General features: G+C 37.8%; 1 pseudogene; it reads left to right on the forward strand.

Moving 5' to 3' along the window:
• The first annotated feature begins 252 nt into the window (after positions 1-252).
• On the forward strand, positions 253-1,159 carry LOC149579842 (purple acid phosphatase 22-like; annotated as a pseudogene).
• The last annotated feature ends 19,191 nt before the right edge of the window (positions 1,160-20,350 follow it).

The following is a 20,350-nucleotide window of genomic DNA, read 5'->3' on the forward strand; positions in this document are numbered from 1 at the left end:
AAATCTTAAAATTAACTGCTCGAACAAATTTCTGATTTACTCAATTTTCTTCATTTATTGAAACTCTTGTTTTAAAAAAATCTAAAAACAGCTGCATAGGACACTTTTATAATAGCTCAGTTCACACTTGCTCAATTTCAGGGTTTTATCAGCTTCCGTAAAAGGATATCCCAAGTGCATAACTTGATGTGAATAAATACCACTTTTTTCAGTTGTATTCTGAGAAGCAAAACTAGAGCGGCAGAAAGAGAGATGAGTTTCTGCAAAGTGTTTTATTTGGTAGTTATAATTGCAGCATATGTATCTGGATCTTTTTGCCTCCGCTCTCTCAAAGCAGGTACAGACCAAGATCCGCACCAGGTATTGAAATTTAATCTTTTCATTTTGGATTATGCTTTCTGAGAGTTCTGGATTTACTTTTTGGAGAATTTGTACTATGGGTAGGTGCATATATCTCTGGTAGGAAGTGATCGCATGAGGGTTTCATCGATCACAGAGGATTTTAGTGTGCCCTCACTCGTTGAGTACGGAACATCCCCTGGAAATTACACCTCCTCTGCAACAGGAAACAATACTTCGTATTCCTTTGTATCCTACGATTCCGGTAGCATTCACAATGTGGTGATCGGACCACTCTCTGCAAATACAATTTATTATTACCGTTGTGGCGGAACGGGGGCCAGATTCAAATTCAAGACTCCACCTTTGAACTTTCCCACCACTTTGCAATTGTAGGTAGGTATATTTCCTGCTAATCAGCCTCAGATTTTAGCGTCTTTTGGCAGTGAGGTTTCTTATTCTCAGGAAATTCACAAGATAATTAGGTATTGATAATGCTTTGCAGGTGATCCGGGACAAACAGGCGACAAAATCCACATTAGTCCAGATTCAAAAGATGGAGTATGATGTTTTCATTCTGCCTGGAGACCTTTCGTATGCAGACACATATCAGCCTCTGTGGGACTCTTTTGGTGAGTTGGTAGAGCCTCTGACAAGTAGCAGGCCATGGATGGTCACCCAAGGAAATCACGAGATTGAGACCATTCCACTCAGAGTAAGAGATGGATTCAGAGCGTATGTCAGGTGGAGAATGCCATTCGAACAGAGCGGCTCGAGTTCGAATCTCTTCTACTCATTTGAAGTTGCAGGAGTGCACTAGTACAGTGATAGATGATAGAAAGAGATCTTCTGCTCGTCAGACCAAGAGAGTTTACTGCTACTCCCTAACACACAAAACATATTTATTTATCTATTTATACAAAGGGAGAGAAGGAAAGCATCACGTTGTCAATCTCAGTTAGCTCCAATACATTCAAGGTTTTTCTTAATTGTAAAGACAGAAGCACCAGGTGGTTTCAAGTTGAACTTCTGCAGTGTCATGTGTTCCAGATTCCAAGCGCTGGTGTCCGTGTGACAGATGGCTGCTGCCTACATCATCTTACCATCTTTGCCCTTTACCAGAATTCTTGCAGCCTTTGGCCCGTGTAATTCATGGCAGTAATACACCATGTACGCATATTTCACAAGGTGACAAACAATCATGTCCACTTTGCTCTCAAATTTCACCCTAATGATGGTATACTACTGCTTGATAGATAAAAACCAAGTCTTAGTGCCCAAATGTGAAGAAGTAAATCGTCACACATTTTTGGATAGTGGTGCCATTGCCTGATCTTTCTTTTCTAATTTTCAGTGAGATATTTGATTTTGCAAAGATCGTCGAAGATTCTCATTTATTGCTCAATGAGCGGATTTAAAACCTACTGATTTTTACTAATCGACAGGTTTTGTGCAAAATGCCCACCTATAATAGCCTATTGGCTAATTAAATAACACCTAACTTCTTCCCTAAATTGCTATAACCTTCTCAAAATATTTTTTATCATCTTTGTTCCTTACTGCCATCTTAGCCAGTGAGCTGAATCTTCAGCTCTGTGCTGAATCATGTTATAGAACCCCTCACTCTGCTAAGAATTCTCATCAGTACTCTTTATTGAACTTTTATATCAACCTTTTTCATTTATTAATAGCTAATTCTTTTTGGTATATGAATGACATATGTGATTCAAGATAGACAATTCTCATTCATTTTGTCAAATGAATACCTTTGTGACTGCTAGAAGAAATTCATTTGATTATTATTGTGATTCAAGAATAGTATCCATCAATATTGATCTTGTGATTAGCATTTCTATTAACCTTCATCTGCGAGATTACTTTTTTTACATTTATTTTGATCTCCATATTAGTGGCATTCACATTCTCTCGAGATAGCATCACTGTTACTACTTGTATCTATGATATTGAAGTTTATTGTCTTTACTATTTAGATTATCTTTCACCTTTAATAAAGGTCATTACTTTGACATTCTCCATCCATTGTTATCTCTTCATGACATTTATTGAATGTTTGTGAATGATAGTATTGATTTATTGCAGTGCTCTTTGATCACAAACATATCAAATATATATATTTTTTGAAGGTTTTTCCCTTTAAAACAAGATAATATTGATCACTAATATGACATTCAACCATTGTTATGTAACTATTTGTGTTGGATAATAATGACTATCCATTTCATACCATTGTTTTATCACCATTCTCACTACCCTTCACATTGCAATGACAACCTCCAATGAAGATTATTGAGATATTTCTATAATTCTCATCTCCATGTTCATTCCAATGAAGATTATATAAATCTACAATATCAAAGTAAGAGCATAAATATAAAAGGAAATACATTACATAAAAATGTTTTGTAAAAACAATACTTGGAAAAGTAAGACTTCTTCGAGCTGCTCCCCAGCTACAGGTATAGTCATCTAGCTGTCATTGATGCAAGTGTGCCAAAGAAACTATGTCCATGAGTGGTCAAGAGTAATGTGATAAGGCAATGATGTAATGTCCCTTAATCTAGATGTCTTGAAGTTAAGGTTAAATAACTTAATTCTTGACTCTTATAATCCTAATACCATTATCAGCTCAAAGAATTGATAACATCAAGTTAGATGACCAATATCCCTGTCTCTTATTCTTGGTGAATTAGGTGACTAGATGAATCCTTAGTTGATATTACAATTAATTTGAAGTTCATACAATGGCCACTATGATCTCTATTGTGACTGGGTTAGGCAATTTACTATACAGTATTATATTGTCTTATTGTTGCTCCTGACAATTATACTTCTATGCCTGAGGTAATTCTTAATGGTTATTACATAGAATGAGGTGGTGCTTATATCCATCATAAATATCTATTCTTGCAATGGTTATCTTCTCAAAAGTACAACTAATTACTTATCTTGTTGCGTGTCTTTTCAAAGCATTTCAATAGCCAATCTAAAGTGCTCTATTGTTGTTTTTGATTTCATTCTATATACCTCACGAGTTTTGATGTTCCTCCACTATATTTCAGGTACTATTTCCTTTACTGATATGTGAATAAGAATAAATTATTTGATTCTTCTTAATCTATGTATACACTGAAGAATTACTTATTCACTTTTAGGGAATGCTTGGCTGCAGGAATAGGAATAGGGGAATAGGAATATGTATTCTGGAATAGAAAATGGGGCTACGTATTCATGTTCTCTACTTGGTTCAGCTAATATTTGATGGGAATTTGCGGACCCCAAAATTTATGTTTTCTAAAATTGAAAAAAGTGGAATAGGAATATGTAGTCCAATAACACCTATTTGGGTGGAATTGCAAAACCCCATTTTTAGGCCAAAATTGGAATACATATTCCTATTTTACTTCATATTCCAATTCCGTTTTGGTGCATCCAAATGAGAAATTCAAAAATTTTGGAATTTACATATGCCTATTCCACTTGTATTCTGCTCGCCAAACGGGCCCTTATATGATATGACATCTTTATACTTGTGATATGTCTCACTATTATATATATATATATATATATATATATATATATATATATATATATATATATAATTCCTTACTCCAACGATCTGCCTTGATTACTAATTGATTCAAATATATTAGTTTTCTGGAGTGATCCCGTAAAACTATTTTCTCGAGCATTGTAACCGGAATGATCTTTATGTGTTATCAAGACTCCAGTTTCTTGACTGTATAATGAATCTGGGCTGATGGTGCTGAATGTGATTATCATCCAATTTATATGTTTCTTCATATCTTGCTTCATCTTGCCATTTTCATCCCATCGTGGACATGTTTTTACATACCACATAATTCCACTCGCTGGACTTACTAATGGTTTCCCATAATCAGTGTTTTATCCTCCTTGGTGACGTTCTGCTGTGATGTGCTCCATCGACGGGAAAACAGGATATGAAAGATGGGACGTTGAGTTCCAAATATGTTTGTCTATATACTATACTCCTTTATTTCTTCTGAATGTGATGCTAGGTATTTTTTATACCATCTATGGTTAGATGCCTTATGTCCTACGTTAGGACCACTCCTGAAACATTAGCGTCCTTATTCCAACTTGGCCAGATTCTCTTCTCCACGTAAACGGCACTACTACATAAAAGAGTAATTGAAGACATCTTTTAGAGACAAAATTAATATTTTGTCTTAAATATTGAAATTATTAATTTTGCCATTTTTAATTTAAAACTAAAACCATTTTAATTATTTCAAATTAGAAACAAAGACTAAGGAAAATTAAGTTTTCCCGCTGAAAAGAAAAGATTGTACCAAACATCGAGGAAGAGTTGGCAAATACGACGAAGTGCGACAGAGGTAGAAGCAGTTAAAATATGGATTAGTTTGCAAACTGAATGGTTTGGGGAAATTGTCGTTCGGGGCATTTCCAGATTTGTCACCTATTGATGGTCTAGGGGTTGTTCACCCTAAAAATTATATTTTACAAATATTAGGGTGTTTATTGTTTTTTTTTTTTTTTTTTTTTAAAAAAAATGCGCCTGGTAAACTTTTTAACGTGACCGGTAGCGCTGGCGCGACACGCCCACCGGTACCACAAACGCTTTGACCTGGAGCTATGAACCAGTGAGGCCACAAACGGGGGACCTCATCCCCATGAGATTTGAACATGGATGGCAAGGATAACAACGCAACAACTTAACCATCACAACATGCCACTATTGGCAAAAGGGTTTGTGGTAAACCTAGTGTGACTCGAACCGGAGTTGATGCGTAGCACCGGGATCATTAGCCTAACACTACGCCTCACGACTCGCCTTCACACCAACTCGGCTACTCACTCACCCTTGTGTTTATTGTAGAAAACAATGCCGGTGAAGAGATTGATAGCGATCTAAAATCTCCTTACTGTTATTGAAAATTTCTGTGCGATATAAAAGTATAATCAGTCATACAGAGGGTAGGTCATGTGGGTCTCATGGAAATGAGGATAATCGGTTTTTTTCATCTGATTCTAAATAGAAGCCACAAGCTAGAGACTACTACTCTACACGATATGGTGATGGGTGTCCTCAAGTGGAACACACAGAATGCCTTGGACAGAGGTATTTTGGACGACATTTTCAAGGATCTAGTTGGGACTTTGGAAGCGGCTGTTAAGGAGGCAGAGAGGTCTATTGTGGCCTCATGTTAGGCACGTTTCCTGGGGCTGTGGAGGCGCTCAATACCCATGCCTATCCCTGTCGCTTCTACCCTCCTGCTTCCAACGTTTGATGCTCATCTTCCCTACCAGGTTTATGTAAACTCTACATTTTTACTAAAATGTTTGTGTTGAGATCTGGGTCATTGTACTAAACAGCTCGTTACAGTAGATCTGTTTCATGGAGAAATATATAGTATACAAAGATTCAAAGAATACAGAAGACAGAGAAGTGAAAAGAAAAAATCTACGTCTTTATAAGTAGTTTATTGCATTTGATTTGTTAGGTTATAGATTCAAATTTAGCCAAGATCTGCTTATTATTCCATGATCTTCTCAACCCTCTACGCATTGGGTCTTTTCAAACATTTTCAATCTCAAGAGTTGAGCTTAGTGGATGTTGTATTCCACCATTTTATCAATTTGGGTATTTCAGGTTGGGGAGTCAAGAGTTAAGCTTAGTGGATGTTGTATTCCATCATTTAATCAATTTGGATATTTCAGGTTGGGGATTTAGTGAGGTTGGTGTGGCCTAATTAATCTTGGGGGATCCAAGATCCCCCACACACCATCTTGTTTGCATATCTTGGGGCTTTGTTTAATTTTCATTTTGGGGGTGTTTGTCCTCTCAAGAAAACATCTAAAGTTTGACTAGGATTTTGAATCTAGTGCTCAACATAATGAGATTGTTTCATTCTTAGGTTGATAGTACCATGTAATTGAGCTCAAAGTCTCATAGATTTTTAGGTTTGCGTAATTTACGGAATACAGTCGATGGTTGCCCATTGAAGCAGGAAATAGACAATGTCTATTTAAGCAAGAGTGAAATCAAATAATTGTCACCTAGATTTGACAAGAAGCTTGACAGGTCATTTGTGGTGGCCCAATGCTACATTTAGTCAATCCATCTTCTGTGAAAGACTTGACTTTTAGTACACATTTATGTGTATAGATTTATACGTTGCCTACTTCAGACTCTTTGCATTACTTTTACAATTTTTCCTTCTGTCTATTAAACTCTCCAAGTCACTAGGCCTCACTTCTTTTCATCATAAGCTTTATTTTTACCGCAGGTTTCAATGACAAAAATCCACAGCACCAGACAAGTATTACTAGTTGCAATGCGATGGTAGAGAAGATGAAGGGTATGGAGAAATATAGATGTTCAACTGGCATATTTGTTGGCCCTAGACACTAGAGGCTTCAAGGAATCAAAAATATATACTGGGAGTCCAGTAATTATTGGAGATTGACAATTATTTCTATTATATGTTTATAGTTACTAGTTAAAAACTGATAGGACACATTATATCATAAAATGTTAGTATTGTTAGGAACCTTTCTACACCTAATGTGCATGTTCAGAGTAGGTTGATATACCTTGTTTGTACATTAGTTAGGATTGTTTAAGGGGGCCTCTAAAGTAGTAATCAGTAATATGGGGTGGAAGTTTGTATCAGTGAAAAATCTTAGGGTATTTGAAATCCAACAGATTAGTAATTTACTAATTACTTCAACCATGATATACTATCTCTTTATTTGAAAAAATATCTATTCAAGTTGAACTCAATAATAATAAAAAAGCACAAATGAGTCTTACTTGGACAAAAATTTGTTGAAAAATTACTCATAGGAGTGACCATTTGTAAGAATTAAAGAATCAAATGTCAATCTTGTTGGCCCTTGACTAATGCTATTTGCATGGATGGGAGGTTATTGATGTTGGTTGTGACCTTCCAAGCTATTCACAATTGATCCAAATGTTGGTACGTTCAACCACAAGTTACTACTGCTTGACACTAGATATACACCTTTGTTAGGGATTCCAAGGGTCGGTTGTTGAGAGAAAACAAAAGCAATGTGGTATTTCAATTTAAATGGAGATTGGATATCCTTTTCTAGCATAGGCCTCATCAAATATTTTTCCCACTCCAAAGATTGAAAAGAGCCAATTCCAAACTGACCAAGTTGTTGTGTCCCCCACATCTACCACTCCCCTTGCTTTGAAGAATAATTGGTATGATCAAATGAGGGTGATGGAGAATCCCAAGGCTCTGAAATTGTGGGAAACTGCTCTCCAACATAATGCAGATGATCAAAAATGCCAGAAGGCAACAATTTTGACATAGTCTATAGTAGACTCAATAGGTCTAGGTTTGTTAATTGGACCAAGAATAGGTACCCGATTAGATGAAAGAATAGATCTTTTTATCATCAATAGGTTCACCCTCACTAATTTTTTTCCTTTTGTCATTTGGACTCTCAAAATAAATAGGCCTTAATTGAGTGTGGACATCATAAGGAAGAAGAGAGTAGCTTATAACCACTACATTTTTTTTGTTTTGGATGGATTTTTGTAACATAGACCAGTATAATTAAAAAATTTATTTGCCTTAATGATTCCTATCTTTTTTGTATGATAAATGAGCTCATCTAGATCTTTGAACTCAATAAGTGGGTTCACCTGATTACAACATCCTTTAAACTTTGAATTCAATAAATGGGTGTGGGTGAGCATTTTAATTATGTAAGTGGTTGTGCATCAGCCATCCATTTTTATCATTTTTCTATCCTTGCACATCTAAATTTTGTTGTATCAGTGGGCATGTATAGTCCTATAAATTTTATGAGGTAGCATATTTGAAGTTTATTATTAGAATGCTACAAGTTATTGCGCAATTATATTTCTACAAGAAGGTATTCTTGAGAGATTAATTTCTATAAATGGTTGTACTTCAACCTTAGAAAGTTAAATTTTGGGTGCTTGAGCATTGATTTCTATAGGTGGGTGTTCCTTAGCTTTTTATTTTTTTAAGTGGGTTATATCGAACTATTCAATTCTATTAGTGAAAGTACATTTTTGATTGATAATGTTGTCTTTTTTCCTTGAATCATAGTTTGTTTCTCTAATGTTGACAATAAGTGGTTTCCTATCTAGTCTGGCCATTAGCAGTCTATTCTCTTTCTCTGTACTACCTTGTACTTATAGAATCATCAGGTATTCAAATATCAAATTCTTAAAGGCTAACACTATCTATAGGTTTTTCAATTTAGTTGTATATTGCACTATGTCCTCATCATTTTTTTTATTTATTTGGGTTGAAGAAGCTTTGGATAAAGTTGTAAATCTTTTGTTAGAAAGAATGCAGTGTTGAATTTGACCAGATGCAAAATAGTTATAGTATAACAAATAACCATTACATCAGATAAACTTCATGACAGACCCATAATTATAGCCAACAAGGAATTCATTATGTCAACTTTATTTATATTATACTTTTGAGGGTTTGGTCCTCACATGATCTGTAATAAAAAGTCCCTTGACTTTCAACTTGATTCAGTGTTGGGACTTTCTGGTAAAGTTATCTGGCATAGAATCTTTTTTCCTTTGATTATATATTGGTAAATTTATATTTTGAGTCTACCATAGAGTTGTCTAGTTTAGAACTCTTCTTCTATTTCTTCTATTCTAGACAAATTTTAATTTTTGGCTCTAGAATTTGATTGGATGATGCCAATGCATACAATAGAATAGACATCAATTTCTTTTATTTAGTATAGTCTATAATAAATGCTCTAACTCCATTAACCATTTCTATGGTTTTATAGGATAGTGTATGCACTCAAAGATATTTAGAGTAGTTTTACACCTTACATTATCTACATGCTTGAAATGCAAAGTACGATTAAGGTTTTCAAAAAGACACAGACCATAGATGGAGCTTTTGAATATGATATCAAATGATATAGTCTAATCATTCCATGATGAAAGACATGCTCCATCATCTTAAATGAATTCTAATTCAATAGGGTAGGAATATGCTTTTCCCCAATTAATCTGGATGGGTTCCAAACAACAGTAGTTTTGCATGAGACGCCAATGAGCAAGATAGTCCTGGCTTTAATATTAGCACCTTAAATTCTTACATTTTTAATAACACAAGCCCATGCCTCGATCAAAATCCCCTTCCCAATTTTGGGATGCCTGTTGATGCCATGTGTCATGCCCAAAACCTGAAGGCATAAACACACACACACACAAATTTTTTTGATAACAAACTAATAATTAAACATGCTCTAAGTTTGATATGATTGAGGTAGAAGTTTTAGTACAGGTTATCTACATTACGTCTGAAGATTATAAACAAAGGGATGGTTATTAAAATTTAAGATTTGAAACTTTAGTTATCAGATTTATATCAATAAACTTATGTTATTACATTAACTTTTAATAATAAGAAACAATTATTTAAAATGACACTATCTTCCACTATTTAAAACTTTCTAACCGAAAATTAAGTTTACTAATTACATTATGAAATTGGAAACTTTTCAAAATAAATATCCATTTTACTTAATTTAAAATGTTTTAAATTAAAAAAAAAAACAAATTTAAACAATTGCTAACCAAGTCTCGATTAAACTAACACAAACCTAACCTAATCTAATTAGGACTATCCTAACCCCTTACATTCTAACAAAAGTTTACAATATTGAATAAAACTCAAACTAAAATAAATAAATAAATAAAAACCTACTAACCTACACCTAACAAGCTAACCCTAACCTACTAACCCCTAACACTTATTGCTAACTTTCTATACTACCCCTTTTTTTTCCTTAAACCCTACTCTCCACCCTACACACTCCTCACCCAAGAAGGGCTTGGGCGAATCCCAAGCATACCCACACAACCCGAGGGTCTGCAACACGCAGACCCAAGTGGACCTGACCCAAGTACATGGGACAGCAAGTCCACCAACCAAAAGCTCCCTAAGAAAGTGATTGGTGAGGAAGGTGGATGAAACACATAGTCTAATCTTTAACACACCTTCACGCAACCCAAAATTGGCGCCAAAAAAGGGGAAGCATGGCAGGTGACATCATTACATAGGATGACACTACTCCAACAATGCCTAGTACATAGGTACTCCCACCAATCGACCCTAAGGATATCTTCAGCATAAATACTATGGTTGTTTTAAAATCTCTGCGCTTTCCAAGAAGGAAGTCGACCCCTGCACAAGTACAAGGTGATGTCACCTGAGATTGACGTCCTCACCAATACAAAAGGGTCATCATGACCCTCCTACGAGTTGGCTTCAAGCGGGTGGAGGACTTAATGCATAAAGATTATATGGTGAGAAAAGACTTTAGTAGCTTAGATATATATATATATATATATATATATATATATATATATATATATATATATATATATATATATATATATATATATATATATATATATATATATATATATATATATATATATATATATATATATATATATATATATATATATATATATATATATATATATATATATATATATATATATATATAAAAGAATTGTTATTATTATATATATATTTTTAAATTTATTATTTCATTGAGGAATCTATTATTTTATTAGCCTGTAATAGAATCAACTAAATATGTGTTTGCCATACAAATTCCAGAATCCTGTAGGTGGGTTATTTGATAATTTCTCTACTCTCTCTTGGAACTCAATGTATATTTTTCTTTTGCAATTATAATACCACAATAGGTGTATGCATTCTCCTATGAATTTCTAATTCATTATTTCCATGAACCTCAAATGGCCAAGCATTTCAATAATACCATATTACATGAAATAACCATCTACGTATTCATTTAACTGTCTAATAAGCTGATGGATCAACATAATGACTAAACTAGTCTTAAGGCATTTGAGACAATAAGAGAGGTCAAAATGATAATGTTCCATTCCTTTTGAAAGGAGTATCCAAATACACAAAGTTATTTCTCTATCATGTTTTCAGATTTAAGTTGGATATCTTGACATAATTCCTTCCTTCATGTTCTTGCAAATTCACTTTCCACGCAACCTTACATAGACTAAATCATACCAAACTCAAGGAAATACCATACATTTACAATTTGAATCTTGCATAATTTGATATCATTGTTTCATCTTATCTTTGATACACATTCATATGACAACATAGAATACGAAAATTTTAAGAGAAGCAAAATTTTCTCAATCACTTATTTATTATCAACCTGATTCAAGGCTCAGCCGGGAAAGAATCTGGAAGAAAACCCGGCTTCGTTGCCATATATAACAAGGTTAAAAAACAAATACAATTTACAATAGGATCTCAATCCCAATTTTCAATAATTTCATCAAATTTCCTTCATGATCCAAATCAAGGAGTTTGTAATGTCTTCTAAATCTCATATCAAGAACCATGGAAGAAACCAATAATTGATCGGGTGACAACCAAGCAGAACCCAAAAGAACATCAAGCATGCATAATCATACATGGTTTACACAATAAGATTCACAGTGAATCAAGACTAGGGAGAGGTGGATTCTTCCAACTGGAGAAGTCAAGCACAACACCAATTCAGATGCCCAATCGGGGCCAATAACCAAGAACTTCCGTTCTTCCATTTTAACTTGCCATACTCATATCAGGCTTGTGCTGACGGGTAGGGGCCCATAACACCCTACCTTTTATCCCTCTTCTCATCTTGAGAAGAGACTCTACACAGGTTGGAGTCCAACTAAATAGACCTCTCCCAAAATCGGTCACTTCTGCCCTCTCCTAGGGTGAGTAATACCAAGACACCCATGCAAGGAAACTCAAAATTTCAAACATAAACAAGAAAGGAAAACAACCAAAATAACAAGGTTTACAAAACTTCCCAACATACCCACAACCATACAACAGTAAAACAATAACAAGGTAACAAGAACATGAAACCAATCATAAACACTGAATAAGGGGAAATGGGAGTTTCCTACCTTCACAAAGAGGTAATGGCAATGAACCAATTTGAGTAGAGTATCCCTCCTTCCTTCAAGCTTCAAGAAATCCTCTCTAAAAGTAGAGATTGGGTAAACCCCCCACCACTAAACAAAGGAAGGCCTCTAATAAGCCTCCAACTCAACCACCCAAAAAGAGCAATAACTATCTCCACCCACTTAGCCACTCTAGAAACTCCTAACACAACTTACATCATGGTTAAACCCTAAAAAGGAGGTGGGGTAAGACAACTCATGACAACCACTTGCAATTTTCGCACAAAGGCAAAAAGGGACTTTTTGAGTGCCCTCAAAAGTCAAAGCTAGGGGCTTAGGGGTTGGAAAAGACCCCTAACCCATACCCATACCCTTAGGTTAGAAAAAAAAACATGTTTTAAAGCCTTAGGGAAGAGGTTAGAGTCAAAATAAAAAATCTAGAAATAAAATAGGTCCATCTAACAACTCTAACTAACAAATTAAGTACATAAACATTTTACGAGTGTCAAGCAACACTGAAAGAACACAATTACGAACAATAGGGTTTCCAAATTTTAGCACATGGAGATCAGTTTTTTTTTGTTCCTCCGTAGGGTTCCTCGGCTAAATATTTGCACACTCATTGCACACATCAGTAGTCCTAAAAGTCACATGTATATAAACGTATATGTATCAAAATTTTCATAAATTAAAACATGCATCAAATAAGAGTTTCTTCATCCTACATAATTCTTAACCATTGAAATATCTTGAATCAAATCTCAATTTTACTGATTTCGTCAACATACATATACAAGATCATTAAATGAAAATCATCAAATATATCTGGAACTAACATCACACAACATGAAAAAAATAAAATATGTTCTAATGATCAGATAATGTCGCGACATCTCGAGTCACGGATAACAAAAATAGTAGTAATGTATCACTATGCTACGATGGGTCGGGGCGAGGCCTCACATCCTCCCCCACAAGGCATGAACTTCCTCCTGGAGTTCATCAAAAAGGTACGGGTACTGAGATTTCATCTGCACTGCATCCTCCCATGAAGCTGTGACCTCATCGTAACAATCCCATTGGACCCTAACCTGGTCCAGCTCTCGGCCTCGAAGTGCTAGGGTCCGTCGGGCAATAATGCGGATAGGCTCCAGTGCTAGCTGCCCATCTGACCCCACCTGTAAAGCATCCCAATCAATAATATGAGACTCATCATAAACGTATCCTCTAAGTACTGAAATATGAAACACATCGTGGATGCGTGACAGGCTAGGTGGCAAAGCTAAACGGTATGCAACAGGTCCTATCCTCTCAAGGATCTTGAATGGCCCAACAAACTGGGGTGCCAACTTAGAGCCCTTTCCGAAATGAATCGGACTCTTGTGTGGTCGAACCCTCAGGAACACTCTATCACCAACCTGATACTCTCGATCTGTCCTCTTCGCATCTGCATACTTCTTCTGCCTATCCTGTGCCTCTTTTAGGCACTGTCTAATCAGGGTCACCTGCTGCTCCATCTCCTTTACTAACTGGGGATCAATGGATACTCGATCCTCGATCCTATCCCAACTCAAGGGTGTCCTGCACGGTCTCCCATACAAAGCCTCATACGGTGGCATACCTATGGAAGAATGATGCCCATTGTTATAGGCAAACTCGACAAGATGAAGGTATTCCTCCCATTTGACCTGATGGTCCATCACGTACATATGTAGCATGTCCTCCAAAACCTGATTCACTCGCTCGGTCTGGCCATCGGTCTGAGGATGGTACGCTGTACTAAAATTGAGCCTGGTGCCCAAAGCCAACTGCAACTCTCTCCAAAATGAAGATGTGAACAAAGAGTCTCTGTCAGATATGATCTTACGGGGAACACCATGAAGTCTAACAATGTCCCGCAAGAACACCTGAGCTATGTCTCGTGTTGTAAATGTAGTACGCACGGGTGAGAAATGGGCAACCTTGGTCAATGTGTCAACTATCACCAAAATGGCATCATGGCGACGAGATGACATAGGAAGACCAACAATAAAATCCATAGATATAGTGTCCCATTTCTACACTGGAATCTCATGCGGCTGGAGAAGCCCGCCAGGATGACGGTGCTCCGCCTTCACCCTCTGGCACTAGAGGCATCTTGCAATTATGCTAGCAATATGCACTCTCATGCCTGGCCAATGATACAACTACCTCAAATCTGCATGTAACTTCTTAACACCGGGGTGTGCTGCATAAGGTGCTCTGTGAGCCTCAAGTACAATGAGCTCGCGCAAACCCCCAATGGAAGGTACATACATACGTCCCCTATGCCGCAAAAGTCCATCAGAATCCAAGGAAAACTCTGCAAACTTCCCTTCCAAGGGTCTCTGAGAATGTACTAACTGACTTACTTCTGCATAAAGCTCATCAGCTGATAAGTGCTGCAAAATCCGCTCTCTCAAGTCAGTGCAAGTAGTCACAGATGAAAATTCATGGCGCCTTCTACTTAGGGCATCTGCAACCACATTCTCCTTTCCCTTGATGTAATGAACATCAAAATCATACTCACAGAGGAACTCCGTCCACCTTCTTTGCCTAGCATTAAGGTTCGGCTGAGAAAATATGTACTGCAAGCTCTGGTGATCGGAATGAAGCTCGAACCTATGACCTAGAAGGAAATGTCGCCATCTCACCAAGGCATGAACCACTGCCACTAGTTCTAGGTCATGAGTAGGATAATTGAGTTCATGAGTCTTCAACTTCCTAGACTCAAAGGAAATAGGCCGTCCTTCCTGCATAAGGACTGCTCCTAAACCATCTAAAGATGCATCGGTGCACACCACAAAATCTGCAACAGGATCTGGTACGGCAAGAATCGGTGCACTCGTGAGGGCTCTCTTGAGCTCTTCAAAAGCTCTACCACACTTCTCTGTCCACTCGTACTTCTTCCCCTTCCTCTGAAGAGAAGTGATGGGGTGTGCCAACCTAGAGAATCCTAAAATGAAGCGTCGGTAGTAACCTGCTAGCCCCATAAAACTCCTCACTTCAGTAACACTGGTGGGTGCTGGCCAATCCATGATAGCCCAGATCTTTGATGGGTCTACTGAGACACCATCACCTGATATAACATGACCCAAATAATGTATCTCGGGTCTGAAGAATGCACACTTCGACAAGCTGCCAAACAACTGATTCTCTCTCAGCCTTTGCAATACCTGTCTCAAGTGCCCTTCATGCTCTCTCTCATCATGAGAATAAATCAGAATGTCATCAAGAAACACAACCACAAACTTATCCAAAAAGGTACGAAATACTCCATTCATGAGGCTCATGAATACAGCAGGAGCATTCGTAAGGCCGAAAGGTACCACGGTGAACTCGTAGTGGCCATATCTAGTACGAAAAGCTGTTTTGGGGATATCACTATCCACAATCCTCAACTGATGGTAACCCGACTTTAGGTCAATCTTTGAAAATACTCGGGCACCCTACAACTGGTCAAAGAGATCATCGATTCTGGGAAGAGGATATCGGTTCTTGATGGTCACCTTGTTCAATTGCCGATAGTCAATACACAACCTTAGTGATCCATCTTTCTTCTTGACAAAAATCACCGGTGCACCCCAAGGTGACACACTAGGTCGTATATGCCCCTTCTCCAAGAGTTCCTCCAACTGAGCCTTTAGCTCACTAAGCTCATGAGTAGTCATCCTATAAGGTGCTCTTGAAACTGGCTCAGCTCCTGGTACTAGGTCTATGTGGAAATCCACTGCCCGCAGTGGAGGCATACCAGGAAGCTCCGAGGGAAACACATCTGCAAACTCCTGAAGGATTGGAAAATCATCAAGGGATGGCTCCCTTCCTGATTCTTCCTCTCGGTCACTGATAGTGATAGCAAATAACTGACAACCCCTTCGCATGCATCGTCTAAGCTGCATAGCGGAAATCATACGAAGGGATACTGGCCTCTTCACTCCGAAGATCTCCCTAGAGATACCATCATCATCCACACATTCCACCCTCTTCTGTCGACAATCCACCTTGGCGCTGTGGGCACAAAGCCAATCCATGCCAAGGACAACATCATAAGAACCTAGAGGGGTAATGCGTAGGTCAGTCCTAGTGGACATGTCTCCAATCTGCATCTGGCAACTTCGCACCATGGAACTAACTGACACTCTAGCTCCTGAGGCTAACTCTACCTCCCAACTAACATCCTGTCTAACTGCCACTAGCCTGCAACGCTCCACCACAAATGGAGATATAAAAGAGTCAGTAGCTCCGGAATCAAATAAAACTGCAACCATATGGCCCTATATAATACCTGTAGCCTCGATAACTGTGGCCTGATGCTCAGCCTGGCGGTTGTCAACCGCTGCAAAAACTCTATGGGATCTACCCATTTCACCAACTGTCGGCTCTGAAAAAGCCCTGCTCTGACCACTGGATGTCTGTCCCTGCGGACACTCCCTAGCTATATGACCCATGCCACCACAAGTGTAGCATGGTCCGCGGGTATAAGATCGTGCACCCTGTGATCCAGACTGTTGTGGGCCTCCTGATCTGCTAGAGCCGCTGAACCCTCCCCTAGAAGACTGCTGAGTCTTCACTGACTGAGACTGTGGAACCTGTACTTTCTGCTCCTGCCTAGGACCCTGTGACTGTCACTGCTTGGGCTTAGAGCCCTGATAACCAAGAGAAGGTTTCTGCTGCTGCTGCTGGGGTTTTGGCTGCTGAGACTGTTGGCCCCTAGAGGACCCTGCTATATAGTTCTGATTCCCTTTCCAAGGAGGTTTCTGCTAGAAGGAGTTTCGGTTCTGAGGCCGATCCCGTGACTCCTGCCTCCCTCGAGTATCCTCAGCAACTAGTGCTATCTCCACTGCCTGTCTGAAAGTGGTAGGGAAGGCCATCCTAACTGGGCCCTGAAGAGAGAAATTCAGACCCATGACAAAGCGATGCACCCGTAGTTTCTCGTCCTTCATGTATTCCACATAGGGAAGGAGCTCGAGAAACCTACTCTCGTACTGAGCCACTGTAAGGCCTCTCTGATAAAGAGAATGGAACTCCTCTATCTGCTTCTGCCGGAAATGCTCTGACAAGTATCTCTCTCAGAATCTTTCTAGGAAAGATTCCCATGTGAGGGTGTCCATCCTCACTCCACCTATGATCTCCTCCTGGTGCCACCAGTTGGAGGCATCCCCTCTCAACTGATGAACTGCAAGTCGTGCTTTTAGATTACTCCCATAAGGGCGTAACCCAAAGCACCGTTGTAAGCTCTGCAACCATGCCTCTGCTACTGAACCCTCAGTGGTACCAGTAAACAATGGTGGTCCAAGTCGAATCAATTCCCTGATGTCATCCCCTACATGCCTAGGAGGTCTGTCAAAAGGGGGTTCTCTCTGGTGTATGGACTCTTCCTCGTGATCACCCTGACCCTCTATCTGTCTCGGTGGGGGACTCCTAGTCCTCTCTTGGACTCTGGGCCCGCCTCCTCCGGGTCCTTCTGCTTCCACTACTGGAATCTGCTGGACTGGTTGAACTATCGGTACCACTCTCTGCTGAACTACACCGATCAAAGTCTGGAGTGCATCAATTATGTCCTGATTTGGATTCGGTGGTGGTGGCGGTGGTGGAGGTGGTGGTGGTCCACCCTCCTGTCCCGCTCTACCACCCCCAGTCTTATGACTTCTGCCTCGTCGGTTGCGAGTAACAGGCGGCATCTACACAATTAAAAGTTGAGTTAAGTTTAGGAAGCAAAATGGTTTAAGGTGCCTAGTGTTGAATCTAGGCTCTGATACCAAAATGTCATGCCTAAAACCCGAAGGCATAAACACACACACACACAAATTTTTTTGATAACAAACTAATAATTAAACATGCTCTAAGTTTGATATGATTGAGGTAGAAGTTTTAGTATAGGTTATCTACATTACGTCTGAAGATTATAAACAAAGGGATGGTTATTAAAATTTAAGATTTGAAACTTTAGTTATCAGATTTATATCAATAAACTTATGTTATTACATTAACTTTTAATAATAAGAAACAATTATTTAAAATGACACTATCTTCCACTATTTAAAACTTTCTAACCGAAAATTAAGTTTACTAATTACATTACGAAATTGGAAACTTTTCAAAATAAATATCCATTTTACTTAATTTAAAATGTTTTAAATAATAAAAAAAAACAAATTTAAACAATTGCTAACCAAGTCTCGATTAAACTAACACAAACCTAACCTAATCTAATTAGGACTATCCTAACCCCTTACATTCTAACAAAAGTTTACAATATTGAATAAAACTCAAACTAAAATAAATAAATAAATAAAAACCTACTAACCTACACCTAACAAGCTAACCCTAACCTACTAACCCCTAACACTTATTGCTAACTTTCTATACTACCCCTTTTTTTTCCTTAAACCCTACTCTCCACCCTACACACTCCTCACCCAAGAAGGGCTTGGGCGAATCCCAAGCATACCCATGCAACCCGAGGGTCTGCAACACGCAGACCCAAGTGGACCTAACCCAAGTACATGGGACAGCAAGTCCACCAACCAAAAGCTCCCTAAGAAAGTGATTGGTGAGGAAGGTGGATGAAACACATAGTCTAATCTTTAACACACCTTCACGCAACCCAAAACTGGCGCCCAAAAAGGGGAAGCATGGCAGGTGATGTCATTACATAGGATGACACTACTCCAACAACGCCTAGTACATAGGTACTCCCACCAATCGACCCTAAGGATATCTTCAGCATAAATACTATGGTTGTTTTAAAATCTCTGCGCTTTCCAAGAAGGAAGTCGACCCCTGCACAAGTACAGGGTGATGTCACCTGAGATTGACGTCCTCACCAATACAAAAGGGTCATCATGACCCTCCTACGAGCTGGCTTCAAGCGGGTGGAGGACTTAATGCATAAAGATTATATGGTGAGAAAAGACTTTAGTAGCTTAGATATATATATATATATATATATATATATATATATATTTATAAGCATTGTTATTATTATATATATATTTTTAAATTTATTATTTCATTGAGGAATCTATTATTTTATTAGCCTGTAATAGAATCAACTAAATATGTGTTTGCCATACAAATTCCAGAATCTTGTAGGTGGGTTATTTGATAATTTCTCTACTCTCTCTTGGAACTCAATGTATATTTTTCTTTTGCAATTATATTACCACAATAGGTGTATGCATTCTCCTATGAATTTCTAATTCATTATTTCCATGAACCTCAAATGGCCAAGCATTTCAATAATACCATATTACATGAAATAACCATCTACGTATTCATTTAACTGTCTAATAAGCTGATGGATTAACATAATGACTAAACTAGTCTTAAGGCATTTGAGACAATAAGAGAGGTCAAAATGATAATGTTCCATTCCTTTTGAAAGGAGTATCCAAATACACAAAGTTATTTCTCGATCATGTTTTCAGATTTAAGTTGGATATCTTGACATAATTCCTTCCTTCATGTTCTTGCAAATTCACTTTCCACACAACCTTACATAGACTAAATCATACCAAACTCAAGGAAATACCATACATTTACAATTTGAATCTTGCATAATTTGATATCATTGTTTCATCTTATCTTTGATACACATTCATATGACAACATAGAATACGAAAATTTTAAGAGAAGCAAAATTTTCTCAATCACTTATTTATTATCAACCTGATTCAAGGCTCAGCCGGGAAAGAATCAGGAAGAAAACCCGGCTTCGTTGCCATATATAACAAGGTTAAAAAACAAATACAATTTACAATAGGATCTCAATCCCAATTTTCAATAATTTCATCAAATTTCCTTCATGATCCAAATCAAGGAGTTTGTAATGTCTTCTAAATCTCATATCAAGAACCATGGAAGAAACCAATAACTGATCGGGTGACAACCAAGCAGAACCCAAAAGAACATCAAGCATGCATAATCATACATGGTTTACACAATAAGATTCACAGTGAA

Source organism: Cupressus sempervirens, chromosome 1 (assembly GCF_028749045.1).
Source record: "Cupressus sempervirens isolate cs-2001-9-10 chromosome 1, ASM2874904v1, whole genome shotgun sequence".
Lineage (NCBI taxonomy): Eukaryota > Viridiplantae > Streptophyta > Pinopsida > Cupressales > Cupressaceae > Cupressus > Cupressus sempervirens.